The 14,604-nt window shown below is 58.2% G+C and overlaps 2 protein-coding genes and 1 long non-coding RNA gene across 3 annotated transcripts in view; 2 read left to right on the top strand and 1 right to left on the bottom strand.

Moving 5' to 3' along the window:
* LOC141094226 (uncharacterized) overlaps positions 1-14,604 on the bottom strand; it is a 754,752-nt gene that overhangs the window by 57,287 nt on the left and 682,861 nt on the right. The gene's annotated exons all lie outside the window — the stretch shown is intronic.
* Positions 9,098-14,604, top strand: part of LOC141094300 (uncharacterized) — a 62,935-nt gene continuing 57,428 nt past the window's right edge. The window contains exon 1 of the mRNA XM_073580137.1: positions 9,098-9,267. The gene's annotated coding sequence lies outside the window, so the exon portion shown is untranslated. The remainder of the gene's footprint in view (positions 9,268-14,604) is intronic.
* LOC141094383 (uncharacterized) lies at positions 9,847-13,048 on the top strand. The gene is made up of 2 exons (XR_012233052.1): positions 9,847-11,244; positions 11,443-13,048. It is a non-coding gene; the product is annotated as an uncharacterized lncRNA (long non-coding RNA).

The raw sequence follows: 14,604 nt of genomic DNA, 5'->3' as shown, positions 1-14,604 counted from the left end.
CCATTACAGGCGCCTCTTAGTCCTCCCTCTCCCTCAATGCAGGAACACCGGCATATTCACTGCCGCAGGAACGCGGCGAGGTCGCCGGGACATTCCTTGCTTCCTGGCCTGTGTGTGCGCAATGCACCTCCCAGTGCACGCTCCCGTATTCTTAAGGGGGCAACTTTCGTACATAGTAAAATGCCTCCAGGAAATAGCTGGGAGGTATTTAGTTTAAGAGTACACTTACAAGATGGTTCCCAGCCAAAAGCTGGGAGGCATCTTGTTTAAAGGCACCTTCCCCAATAGGGTGATGTCAAGGAATATTATTAGTAAGTGAGGTGGTCTCCTAGTGAAGTTGGAGGTCCTCTGGTACTGATGTGACTAGTGTCCTGAATCCCTAGTCCCTGGTCATTGTGCAGCCAGTTTCTGAATCTTGCCCTTGGTCCTAATGCAGCCAGTGTCTGAAGCTTGTCCCCCAGTCCGTGTGCGGCCAATCACTGAATCAGCATCCGAGACCTGTCTGAATGTGGGACTAAGTACCCCATATATTCGGACTGCTACAGTCTCCGAATTAGTGTGTGTCAGTAACTGTTCTACAGAGGATCCAGAATTTAGTAGTAGGCCCGGTTTACTTTCCGGTAGGGGCCCGGTGAGCAGAGGAGACCGGGTACGGTGCGGGCCCCCTCTGCCCACCGGCCCCCATACGCCAGTCAGGGCAGTAACGTGGGTCGCCGCATCGTCAAAACGACGCATGCGGAGGCATCCGCATACATCCGCACCCAATGTTAAAGATAGGTAAGCAGGCCACATTCGGACGTAGGCGGAGAAGACAGGAGGAGCTGCAGCCCTCCGCAGCTCGGCCACCCGCAAATGTGAAACCAGCCTTAATTAGAGCACAGAGATGCAGATATCCCCCAGAGTCAAGAAAGGCCTACTGAGCACTAACCACAGTGAGCTGGGAGTAGAGGAGGCGACTTACAGACAGAGTGAAAGGCGGGATGTTACCATGAACGCCAGGGACAGCTCCACCAAAATGGGACTGTGCTACTAGATGGTTGGAAGCAACAAATAATGGAAAGCCTCCAGCACCGACCTCCACCCGCAGAGCCGCACTCCACAAAGAGAATAATGGAGCCTCCAGCACCGACCTCCACCAGCAGAGCCGCACTCCACATAGAGAATAATGGAGTCTCCAGCACCGACCTCCACCCACAGAGTCTCACTTCACAAAGAGAATAATGGAGCCTCCAGCACCGACCTCCACATAGAGAATAACAGCCTCCAGCACCGACCTCCACCCGCAGAGCCGCACTACACAGAGAATGGAGTCTCCAGCACAGACCTCCACCCGCAGAGCCGCACACCACAGAGAATAATGGAGCCTCCAGCACCGACCTCCACCCAGAGTCTCACTTCACATAGAGAATAATGGAGCCTCCAGCACCGACCTCCACCCGCACTCCACATAGAGATTAATGGCGCCTCCAGCACCGACCTCCACCCGCAGAGCCGCACACCACATAGAGAATAATGGGGCCTCCAGCACCGACCTCCACTCGCAGAGCCGCACTCCACCTAGAGAATAATGGCGCCTCCAGCACCGACCTCCACCCACAAAGCCACACTCCACATAGAGAATAATGGAGCCTCCGGCACTGACCTCCACCCGCAGAGCAGCACTCCACATAAAGAATAATGGAGTCTCCAGCACCGACCTCCACACGCAGAGCCGCACTCCACATATAGAATAATGGAGCCTCCAGCACCGACCTCCACCCGCAGAGCCGCACTCCACATAGAGAATAATGGAGCCTCCGGCACTGACCTCCACCCGCAGAGCCGCACACCACAGAGAATAATGGAGGCTCCAGCACCGACCTCCACCCACAGAGTCTCACTTCACAAAGAGAATAATGGAGCCTCCAGCACCGACCTCCACCCGCAGAGCCGCACTCCACAGAGAATAATGGAGCCTCCAGCACCGACCTCCACCAGCAGAGCCGCACTCTACATAGAGAATAATGGAGTCTCCAGCACCGACCTCCACCCGCAGAGAATAATGGAGCCTCCAGCACCGACCTCCACCCGCACTCCACATAGAGAATAATGGGGCCTCCAGCACCGACCTCCACCCGCAGAGCCGCACACCACATAGAGAATAATGGAGCCTCCAGCACCGACCTCCACCCGCACTCCACATAGAGAATAATGGGGCCTCCAGCACCGACGACCACCCACAGAGCCGCAGTCCACAGAGAATAATGGAGTTTCCAGCACCTACCTCCACCCGCAGAGCCGCACCCCACATAGAGAATAATGGAGCCTCCGGCACCAACCTTCTCCCGCAGTGCCGCACTCCACAGAGAATAATGGAGCCTCCGGCACCCAACTCCACCCACAGAGACGCACTCCACAGTGAATAATGGAGCCTCCGGCACCGACCTCCACCCGCACTCCACATAGAGAATAATGGAGCCTCCAGCACCGATCTCCACCCACAGAGCCACACTCCATCTAGAGAATAATGGCGCCTCCAGCACCGACCTCCACCCACAGAGCCACACTCCACATAGAGAATAATGGAGCCTCCAGCACCGACCTCCACCAGAAGAGCCACACTCCACATAGAGAATAATGGAGCCTCCGCCACCAATCTCCACCAGCAGAGCCACACTCCACATAGAGAATAATGGAGCCTCCGGCCCCGACCTCCACCCGCAGAGCAGCACTCGACATAGGTGGCGGAGGCTCCATTATTCTCTATGTGGAGTGCGGTTCTGCGGGTGGGGGTCGGTGCTGGAGGCTCCATTATTCTCTATGTGGAGTGCGGCTCTGCGGGTGGAGATAGAGAATAATGGAGCCTCCGCCACCGACCTCCACCAGCAGAGCCACACTCCACATAGAGAATACTGGAACCTCCGACACCGACCTCCACCCGCAGAACCACTCCACATAGAGAATAATGGAGCCTCCAGCACCGACCTCCACCCGCAGAGTCGCACTCCACATAGAGAATAATGGAGCCTCCGGCACCAACCTCCACCTAGAGAATAATGGCGCCTCCAGCACCGACCTCCACCCGCAGAGCCACACTCCACATAGAGAATAATGGAGCCTCCAGCACCGACCTCCACCCGCAGAGCCACACTCCACATAGAGAATAATGGAGCCTCCAGCACCGACCTCCACCCGCAGAGCCGCACTCCACATAGAGAATAATGGAGCCTCCAGCACCTACCTCCACCCGCAGAGCCACACTCCACATAGAGAATAATGGAGCCTCCAGCACCGACCTCCACCCGCAGAGCCGCACTCCACATATGGTAAATGCTAGACTGTATGAGCTCCTTCCAGGTGTGACGTCAAGTGACATTTGAGGAAGTTGCCATGGACTTGGTATGTCCCCTGGATAAATCTGCTAGTGGGCATAAATACATGTTGGCCATCCTTGCTATGCGGTACTCTGAACCAGTTCTCCTGAGAATCTTCACTGCGAAAAGCACCCAAGTCCCCACACTAGCCTCCCCCAGTGGGTTGCAGCCCCCCAGTCCCGTCACTAGCCTCCCCCTGTAGGACGCAGCCCCCCAGTCGCCTCACTAGCCTCCCCCTGTGAGAAGCAGCCCCCCAGTCACCTCACTAGCCTCCCCCTGTGAGACGCGGCCCCCCAGTACCGTCACTAGCCTCCCCCTGTGGGACGCAGCCTCCCAGTACCCTCACTAGCCTTCCCCTGTGGGACGCAGCACGCCAGTCACCTCACTAGCCTCCCTCCTGTGGGACGCAGCCCCCCAGTCCCCTCACTAGCCTCCCCCCCCTGTGGGACGCAGCCCCCAAGTCCCCTCACTAGCCTCCCCCTGAGGGACGCAGCTCCCCAGTCCCCACTAGCCTCCCCCTGTGAGACGCAGCCCCCCAGTCCCCTCACTAGCCTCCCCCTGTGAGACGCAGCCCCCCAGTCCCCTCACTAGCCTCCCCCTGTGAGACGCAGCCCCCCAGTCCCCTCACTAGCCTCTCCCTGTGGGACGCAGCCCCCCAGTCCCCTCACTAGCCTCCCCCTGTGGGACGCAGCCCCCCAGTCCCCTCACTAGCCTCCCCCTGTAGGACGCAGCCCCCCAGTCCCCTCACTAGCCCCCCCCCTGTGGGATGCAGCCCCCCAGTCACCTCACTAGCCTCCCCCTGTGGGATGCAGCCCCCCAGTCTCCTCACTAGCCTCCCCCTGTGGGACGCAGCCCCCCAGTCCCCTCACTAGCCTCCCCCTGTGGGACGCAGCCCCCCAGTCCCCTCACTAGCCTCCCCCTGTGGGACGCAGCCCCCCAGTCCCCTCACTAGCCTCCCCCTGTGGGACGCAGCCCCCAGTCTCCTCACTAGCCTCCCCCTGTGGGACGCAGCCCCCCAGTCCCCTCACTAGCCTCCCCCTGTAGGACGCAGCCCCCCAGTCCCCTCACTAGCCTCCCACTATGGGATGCAGCCCCCCAGTCTCCTCACTAGCCTCCCCCTGTGGGACGCAGCCCTCCAGTCCCCTCACTAGCCTCCCCCTGTGGGACGCAGCCCCCCAGTAGCCTTCCCCTGTGGGACGCAGCCCCCCAGTCCCCTCACTAGCCTCCCCCTGTGGGACGCAGCCCCCCAGTCCCCTCACTAGCCTCCCCCTGTAGGACGCAGCCCCCCAGTAGCCTCACTAGCCTCCCCCTGTGGGACGCAGCCCCCTCACTAGCCTCCCCCTGTGGGACGCAGCCCCCCAGTCACCTCACTAGCCTCCCCCTGTGGGACGCAGCCCCCCAGTCGCCTTCCCCTGTGGGACGCAGCCCCCCAGTCCCCTCACTAGCCTCCCCCTGTGGGACGCAGCCCCCCCGTCCCCTCACTAGCCTCCCCCTGTGGGACGCAGCCCCCTCACTAGCCTCCCCCTGTGGGACGCAGCCCCCCAGTCCCCTCACTAGCCTCCCCCTGTGGGACGCAGCCCCCCAGTCCCCTCACTAGCCTCCCCCTGTGGGACGCAGCCCCCCAGTCCCCTCACTAGCCTCCCCCTGTGGGACGCAGCCCCCCAGTCCCCTCACTAGCCTCCCCCTGTGGGACGCAGCCCCCCAGTCTCCTCACTAGTCTCCCCCTGTGGGACGCAGCCCCCCAGTCTCCTCACTAGCCTCCCCCTGTGAGACGCAGCCCCCCAGTCTCCTCACCAGCCTCCCCCTGTGGGACGCAGCCCCCCAGTCCCCTCACTAGCCTCCCCCTGTGGGACGCAGCCCCCCAGTCCCCTCACTAGCCTTCCCCTGTGGGACGCAGCCCCCCAGTCTCCTCACTAGCCTCCCCCTGTGGGACGCAGCCCCCCAGTCTCCTCACTAGCCTCCCCCTGTGGGACGCAGCCCCCCAGTCTCCTCACTAGCCTTCCCCCTGTAGGACGCAGCCCCCCAGTCCCCTCACTAGCCTCCCCCTGAGGGACGCAGCTCCCCAGTCCCCTCACTAGCCTCCCCCTGTGAGACGCAGCCCCCCAGTCCCCTCACTAGCCTCCCCCTGTGAGACGCAGCCCCCCAGTCTCCTCACTAGTCTCCCCCTGTGGGACGCAGCCCCCCAGTCTCCTCACTAGCCTCCCCCTGTGAGACGCAGCCCCCCAGTCTCCTCACTAGCCTCCCCCTGTGAGACGCAGCCCCCCAGTCTCCTCACCTGTCTCCCCCTGTGGGATGCAGCCCCCCAGTCTCCTCACTAGCCTCCCCCTGTGGGACGCAGCCCCCCAGTCCCCTCACTAGCCTCCCCCTGTGGGACGCAGCCCCCCAGTCCCCTCACTAGCCTCCCCCTGTGGGACGCAGCCCCCCAGTCCCCTCACTAGCCTCCCCCTGTGGGACGCAGCCCCCCAGTCCCCTCACTAGCCTTCCCCTGTGGGACGCAGCCCCCCAGTCTCCTCACTAGCCTCCCCCTGTGGGACGCAGCCCTCCAGTCTCCTCACTAGCCTCCCCCTGTGGGACGCAGCCCCCCCAGTCTCCTCACTAGCCTTCCCCCTGTAGGACGCAGCCCCCCAGTCCCCTCACTAGCCTCCCCCTGTGGGACGCAGCCCCCCAGTCCCCTCACTAGCCTCCCCCTGTGGGACGCAGCCCCCCAGTCCCCTCACTAGCCTTCCCCTGTGGGACGCAGCCCCCCAGTCTCCTCACTAGCCTCCCCCTGTGGGACGCAGCCCTCCAGTCTCCTCACTAGCCTCCCCCTGTGGGACGCAGCCCCCCCAGTCTCCTCACTAGCCTTCCCCCTGTAGGACGCAGCCCCCCAGTCCCCTCACTAGCCTCCCCCTGTGGGACGCAGCCCCCCCAGTCCCCTCACTAGCCTCCCCCTGTGGGACGCAGCCCCCCAGTCCCCTCACTAGCCTCCCCCTGTGGGACGCAGCCCCCCAGTCCCCTCACTAGCCCCCCCAGTCCCCTCACTAGCCTCCCCCTGTGGGACGCAGCCCCCCAGTCTCCTCACTAGCCTTCCCCTGTGGGACGCAGCCCCCCAGTCCCCTCACTAGCCTCCCCCTGTGGGACGCAGCCCCCCAGTCCCCTCACTAGCCCCCCCAGTCCCCTCACTAGCCTCCTCCTGTGGGACGCAGCCCCCCAGTCCCCTCACTAGCCTTCCCCTGTGGGACGCAGCCCCCCAGTCCCCTCACTAGTCTCCCCCTGTGGGACGCAGCCCCCCAGTCTCCTCACTAGCCTCCCCCTGTGAGACGCAGCCCCCCAGTCTCCTCACCAGCCTCCCCCTGTGGGACGCAGCCCCCCAGTCCCCTCACTAGCCTCCCCCTGTGGGACGCAGCCCCCCAGTCCCCTCACTAGCCTTCCCCTGTGGGACGCAGCCCCCCAGTCTCCTCACTAGCCTCCCCCTGTGGGACGCAGCCCCCCAGTCTCCTCACTAGCCTCCCCCTGTGGGACGCAGCCCCCCAGTCTCCTCACTAGCCTCCCCCTGTGGGACGCAGCCCCCCAGTCTCCTCACTAGCCTTCCCCCTGTAGGACGCAGCCCCCCAGTCCCGTCACTAGCCTCCCCCTGAGGGACGCAGCTCCCCAGTCCCCTCACTAGCCTCCCCCTGTGAGACGCAGCCCCCCAGTCCCCTCACTAGCCTCCCCCTGTGAGACGCAGCCCCCCAGTCTCCTCACTAGTCTCCCCCTGTGGGACGCAGCCCCCCAGTCCCCTCACTAGTCTCCCCCTGTGGGACGCAGCCCCCCAGTCCCCTCACTAGCCCCCCCAGTCCCCTCACTAGCCTCCCCCTGTGGGACGCAGCCCCCCAGTCCCCTCACTAGCCTTCCCCTGTGGGACGCAGCCCCCCAGTCCCCTCACTAGTCTCCCCCTGTGGGACGCAGCCCCCCAGTCCCCTCACTAGTCTCCCCCTGTGGGACGCAGCCCCCCAGTCCCCTCACTAGCCTCCCCCGGCGGGACGCAGCACCCCCAGTCCCCTCACTAGCCTCCCCCTGTGGGACGCAGCCCCCCAGTCCCCTCACTAGCCTCCACCTGTAGGACGCAGCCCCCCAGTCCCCTCACTAGCCTCCCCCTGTGGGACGCAGCCCCCCAGTCCCCTCACTAGCCCCCCCAGTCCCCTCACTAGCCTCCCCCGGCGGGACGCAGCACCCCCAGTCCCCTCACTAGCCTCCCCCTGTGGGACGCAGCCCCCCAGTCCCCCTCACTAGCCTCCACCTGTAGGACGCAGCCCCCCAGTCCCCTCACTAGCCTCCCCCTGTAGGACGCAGCCCCCCAGTCCCCTCACTAGCCTTCCCCTGTAGGACGCAGCCCCCCAGTCCCCCTCACTAGCCTCCCCCTGTGGGACGCAGCCCCCCAGTCCCCTCACTAGTCTCCCCCTGTGGGACGCAGCCCCCCAGTCCCCTCACTAGCCTTCCCCTGTGGGACGCAGCCCCCCAGTCTCCTCACTAGCCTCCCCCTGTGGGACGCAGCCCCCCAGTCTCCTCACTAGCCTCCCCCTGTGGGACGCAGCCCCCCAGTCTCCTCACTAGCCTTCCCCCTGTAGGACGCAGCCCCCCAGTCCCCTCACTAGCCTCCCCCTGAGGGACGCAGCTCCCCAGTCCCCTCACTAGCCTCCCCCTGTGAGACGCAGCCCCCCAGTCCCCTCACTAGCCTCCCCCTGTGAGACGCAGCCCCCCAGTCTCCTCACTAGTCTCCCCCTGTGGGACGCAGCCCCCCAGTCCCCTCACTAGTCTCCCCCTGTGGGACGCAGCCCCCCAGTCCCCTCACTAGCCCCCCCAGTCCCCTCACTAGCCTCCCCCTGTGGGACGCAGCCCCCCAGTCCCCTCACTAGCCTTCCCCTGTGGGACGCAGCCCCCCAGTCCCCTCACTAGCCTTCCCCTGTGGGACGCAGCCCCCCAGTCCCCTCACTAGCCTTCCCCTGTGGGACGCAGCCCCCCAGTCCCCTCACTAGTCTCCCCCTGTGGGACGCAGCCCCCCAGTCCCCTCACTAGCCTCCCCCTGTGGGACGCAGCCCCCCAGTCCCCTCACTAGCCTCCTCCTGTGGGACGCAGCCCCCCAGTCCCCTCACTAGCCTCCTCCTGTGGGACGCAGCCCCCCAGTCCCCTCACTAGCCTTCCCCTGTAGGACGCAGCCCCCCAGTCCCCTCACTAGTCTCCCCCTGTAGGACGCAGCCCCCCAGTCCCCTCACTAGCCTCCCCGCGTGGGACGCAGCCCCCCAGTCTCCTCACTAGCCTCCCCCTGTGAGACGCAGCCCCCCAGTCCCCTCACTAGCCTCCCCCTGTAGGACGCAGCCCCCCAGTCCCCCTCACTATCCTCCCCCTGTGAGACGCAGCCCCCCAGTCACCTCACTAGCCTCCCCCTGTGGGACGCAGCCCCCCAGTCCCCTCACTAGCCTCCCCCTGTGAGACGCAGCCCCCCAGTCCCCTCACTAGCCTCCCCCTGTGAGACGCAGCCCCCCAGTCCCCTCACTAGCCTCCCCCTGTGAGACGCAGCCCCCCAGTCTCCTCACTAGTCTCCCCCTGTGGGACGCAGCCCCCCAGTCCCCTCACTAGCCTCCCCCTGTAGGACGCAGCCCCCCAGTCCCCTCATTTCTCTCCCCTCAGCAGGCACAGGCTGTCAGACCCAGTCTCCTCTCACCTGTTGCGGTCTCCTCACACAGTGACCACTGACAACAACACGGGACACTCCGCATTGCTAGACTGTATGGGCTCCTTCCAGGTGTGACGTCATTTCCGGGGGCGTGTCCTGTCAGAAAAGGCAGGAAGAGAAGCCTCCATTCCATTACACGTTTGTTTTCTCGGTCTGTGGTGCCGGCGTCAGTGAGCAGTGTGGAGTGAGGTCAGCGGGGTCAGTGACAGTGTTTATTAACAGGTTGGTGTCTTGTGATGTTTGGTTTGTGGGGCTGATATTTGGGGCTTAATGTTTATGTCATCTGGGAGTGGTAGGGCTTCTGGGGGGTTACTGCATGTAAATATTCACTCTCTCTCTCTCTTCTGGTATTTTTCCCTCCTCATTTAAGCATGCCATCATACATCCACTGCTAAAAAACCATCCCTCGACCAAAACTGTGTTGCTAACTATCTCTAATCTTCCCTTCATCTCTAAACTCCTGGAACGTCTGGTCCACTCCCATCTTATCCGCTATCTCTCAGAAAACTCTCTTCTAGACCCTCTCCAATCCGGTTTCCGCTCTTTACATTCTACTAAAACTGCCCTCACTAAAGTCTCTAATGATCTACTAACAGCTAAATCAAATGGTCATTACTCCATGGTAATTCTCTTGGATCTCTCTGCAGCATTTGACGCTGTGGATCCTCAGCTCCTCCTCACTATGCTCCGTTCCATCGGCCTCAAGGACACCGTTCTCTCCTGGTTCTCCTCCTATCTCTCTGACCGCTCCTTTACTGTATCTTTTGCCGGTTCCTCTTCCCATCTTCCCCTTAGGCCTCTTTCACACATCAGGTTTTCGGCGTCAGGCGCGATCCGGCGCTTTTGACTAAAACCGGATCCGGCGAAATGCAATGCCGGATCCGGTTTCCCCCCCATTGACTTGCATTAGAGCCGGATCGAGCCGGATGGCCATGCGTTTCATCCAATTTTCGCCGGATCCGGCAATGTGACGCGATCCGGCGTCTGGAAAAAACGGAGACTTTAACGTTTTTTGTCTCCGGCGAAAAAGCCGGACACGCCGAATTTGGCGTGTCCGGCTTTTTCATACAATGAAAGCCTATGAGCGCCGCAATGCGCCGGATCCGGTTTCTTTGGTCTGAGCATGCTCAGTAGCTCTGCCCACAGGAGATATATAAAAGCAAGACAATGGGACCCTCAGCCACACCCAACATGCCACCCAAGCCAAGAAGCAGGAGAAGGCAGCAGACATCTGCAGCAGCAGCACCATCAGCACCACCCCAAATAGAGCAGCATGCTGAACAACGGGAGGGGAGTCCAGCAGCAGATGAGAGACGGTAATTATCAAATCCCCCATTCCTCCAAACTAGGGCCATGGAATATCAAGATATTCATTGGCCCTTTGTTTCTCTTATTCAACAGCCGCCCAATAGATGCAGCACCAGCAGCAATGGCAGCAGCAGAAACACCACCCACAGCCATGGAGTCTGGCCATGAGGAAGACAGCACATCTTCTGGGAGCCCTCCCTCGCATCGTCAGCGTTTGACGGTAAGTTTTTATTTCCAAAATCCATCATCTCTGTAATATATGTCTATTCATTGCCTTTTATTTCAAAACAGGAATCACAAGATGAAGAGGAGCTCCCAGAAGAAGAAGGAAGGGGTGGACAGACACCTGGAGTGGGCTCACAATTCGTAAGTTTTTTGCATCAAACGCAGAAACACAACATCACACTACACACAACACATAGAAAACAATGTTCTGCAGACCACACACAGCAAACAAATGCCTACATCCAAAGACATAACATTTTTTGTTTTCTTCTCTAGTCTTCCCAATCTAGTGCTCGGCCAAGAGGTCCTCGCAGTGCCTCCCAGGGTCGTCGGCGACAGCAACGCGGCGGTCACCAGCGTGTAAGTATAAATATTTTTGCTTTGTTTTTTTGCACTTTTTATTTCATGTCTTTTGTGGAGGCTAATTATGTTATTTTTGTCTTTTTCTTTAACAGCCTTCACAGCGTGCTCCCGACTCTGACGGTGAGGATGGAGGACTCGATGTGGACCACCTCATCGATCTCGTCCGAGAAAGGGAGCCGCTCTGGAATATGGCTGACCGCCGCCACGCTGACCTGATTGTTACCCGACGACTCTGGGAGGAAATCTGTTCGCTCCTTGTGGACCGCTGGGAGGACCGTGAAGCTCGGGCCCAGATTAAAGAGCGTAAGTATATACAGTACCGGTTGCTTGATTTAAACCAGTGTTTCCCGAACTCCAGTCCTTGTGGTCCCCACGGATCATGTGTTCAGGATTTCTATTTACTTTGGAAATCCTGAAAACATGACCCCTGGGGACCATGAGGACTGGAGTTTGGGAAACACTGATGTTGTATACTAACCACTTTGTCCTTTCTCGTTTCAGGGGAGAGAATTGTGAAGCGGTGGCGGTCTGTGAGGGATCGTTTCAAGGAGTTCAATAAAGAGATGCGGGCCCCGAGTGGATCTGGAGGACGCAGGAGCAAGTACAAGTACGCACGAGCCCTGTCGTTCCTCCGGGAGACAATGCTCACCAGAAGGTAAATATTACACACCAAATGTGACAAAAAAATGTTTAGATGTAACTTTTTTTTTTCAGCCAGGGCCATACCATGTCACTATTTTAATTGTTTTTTTTTCTCTTTATTCCACAGCACGGTGAGCAGCACTCGGGAGCCTGCACGATTGGACCCTTCTGAGGCGATCCCTGAGGAGACCGGCACCGAGGGACACTTCGACCGCCCCGGTACATCTGCACCTTCCCAGCCTTCCCACACATTCGACCCATCTGTCCCATCCACCAGCACAGGAGCATCGTGGCCGCCTACATTACATGAAGCTGCTGGTGAGGAGATCGCTTTCCCTTTACCCCACCCTTCTGCCCCTGCCACCTCTAGTACACCTGCGGGTACTGGGCGGCAGCGGCAGAGGGGTCAGGAAAAGACTTATGCGCCAGAGTTCTTGCATCTGAATGCATCTTTCCAGAACTGTCAAAGTCTTGTCAGAGCAAATCTCCGCAGGCTATCAGCAGATCAACTCCAGCATTCTGGAGGTGAAGACACTTCTGCAAACCATGCATTCAGAAGCAAGATCTTCGCCAAACCACACCTTTTTCAGGTCTGTTGTGGAGCGCATGGAAACGCTCTCTCCTGCCCAGCAGATGCATGTAATGCATTCATGCCACGCTGCTCTCCAGCAAGTTACCTCCCAACCTCCTCCTCCCACCACAGTAGTTCCTCCACCTGCACCCCCTCCAGCCACTTTCCATCCTCCCCCTCCTATTACATCTACACCCCCTCCAGCCACTTTCCATCCTCCCCCTCCTATTACATACCATCCACCTCCCCAGCACCAGCAACCTCCCCAGCACCAGCAACCTCCCCAGCACCAGCAACCTCCCCAGTATCAGCAACCTCCCCAGTATCAGCAACCTCCCCAGTATCAGCAACCTCCCCAGTATCAGCAACCTACCCAGTATCAGCAACCTCCCCAGTATCAGCAACCTCCCCAGTATCAGCAACCTCCCCAGTATCAGCAACCTCCCCAGTATCAGCAACCTCCCCAGTACCAGCAACCTCCCCAGTACCAGACATCTCCCCACTTCCAGCAACCTGCCCCGTACCAAACTCCTTCCCCATACAACTTGCCATCAACATCATCTGCTCCTACAGTCCCTGCCCAACCCTCCACTCCACCACCCACCACCTCTTCTGCTTCCCACATGTCCACCCATTCTGTAGTTTTTTCCACACCTTCACCTCTAACTGTTCCTTCCCCACCACGATCCCAGTCCTCTCTCCACACTCCCAGTGTCGAAGTGTCCCGCAGCCCCTCCAGCAGTATTTCCACCACACACTACACATATTTATAATGTGTGTATTTAAATAAAAATGACCAGTTTTATGGTTTCAAAGCTTTATTAAACAAGTTTATTAAAATTTTAAAAAAGCTTACTAAAAAAAACATTTTTCAATAAAAGTTAAATTATTTTACACTGGTTGTCTGTCATTTCTTTCTGCGGCGAAAAAGGTTAAATACAGGGTATTTAAAAGGTGAAATGGTATTCAAAACTAGGTATATAACTGTGGGTAAATTTTAGCTTTTTGCCACAGTTGTGTTCCTGGTTGTGTTTGAAGCAAAGTATTTCACCTAAAAAGTTGTGTTTATTGTTGGTGATTTCCTAACAATGTACACAACTTTTGTTAAAAGGTGAAATACTTTGCATAAAACACAACCAGGTACACACCTGTGGCCTAAAGGTAAAAATAGTAAGACCATGACAAGATAGCCAACTTTGGTTGGCAAAGGTATATACTGTTGGTACAGAAGGTACACAAGTTTGGTTAGGGCACAAATCTTTCACACTCTGTCATCCTGCCAGTGTACTCTGCCTTGAGGTGACATAAAGTATAGTGCAAAATTGTCCCTCATTACTGAAACCGTCACAGAACTTCTAGTGGTAATGTCATGGTAATCTTGCAAGGTGGTTTCTTCAGAGGTGTCCTCAATGGAAATGAGTTCCTTGCAGATAACAAAATTGTGGAGTACCACGCAAGCTTTGATCACCTCGTCCACAGTTTCTGTCTTGAGGTTGATCGCAGTCAATAGGACCCGCCATTTGGCTGTCAGAATACCAAAGGTACATTCAACCATTCTTCTTGCTCTTGTGAGGCGGTAATTAAAAATGCGTTTTGGTCTTGTCAATCCTCTGCTAGAGTACGGTTTCAAAAGGTGTTCTGACAGCTGGAAGGCTTCATCCCCTACACAGACAAATGGCATAGGTGGACCAGATGTTTGCGGCAGCGGTCTAGGTGGTGGGAACTGGAAGGTGTTTCCATACAGTTTACGCCCCATGGCAGACAGTTTGAAAACTTGAGAGTCATTGGAGCGGCCATAGGCCCCAATATCAACAGCCATAAATTTGTATTCCGCGTCAGCGATGGCCATGAGGACAATTGAAAAATATTTCTTGTAATTGAAATATTCCGATCCCGATCCAGCTGGCTTTACAATGCGGATATGTTTCCCGTCCACAGCGCCCAAGCAGTTGGGAAACTGACATATCTGTTGAAACTTGTCAGCAATTTCAATCCACCTCTCTGTTGTGGGCTCTGGTAAAAACTCTTCAGCTAAGGAGTCCCACAGTGCACGGCATGTGTACTTCACAATTCCAGATATGGTGGAAATCCCGAGTCTGTACTGGAAATGCAGTGACGAAAGGGATTCTCCAGTTGCAAGAAATCTGTGGGGAATTAAAAAACAATAAATTAGTTTTAAATCACAGCATTACATACCAAAACTGAGCTATAACACTTGGAGATACAAACTACCACCAACAAGATTGCAGTGAAAGTGTGCTCTGATGCGATCACATCCAATAAATGTGGCTTACCTTAAAGTCACCATCAGACGCTCTGCGGGTGAAACAGAGAAGCGGCAATAGGTGTCCGCTTTTCTTATGAGGTGTGCAATGCGCTCCACCAAGTAATCAAAATTCTCCATTTTCATCCTAACATAGCCAAAAAATTTATCCGGGTTTCGTCGAAGG

The sequence above is a fragment of the Dendrobates tinctorius genome, unplaced genomic scaffold (genome assembly GCF_039654945.1).
Source record: "Dendrobates tinctorius isolate UK_male_01 unplaced genomic scaffold, ASM3965494v1 ptg000063l, whole genome shotgun sequence".
In the NCBI taxonomy this organism is placed as follows: Eukaryota; Metazoa; Chordata; class Amphibia; order Anura; family Dendrobatidae; genus Dendrobates; species Dendrobates tinctorius.
This window is presented reverse-complemented; position numbering and strand designations above follow the sequence as displayed.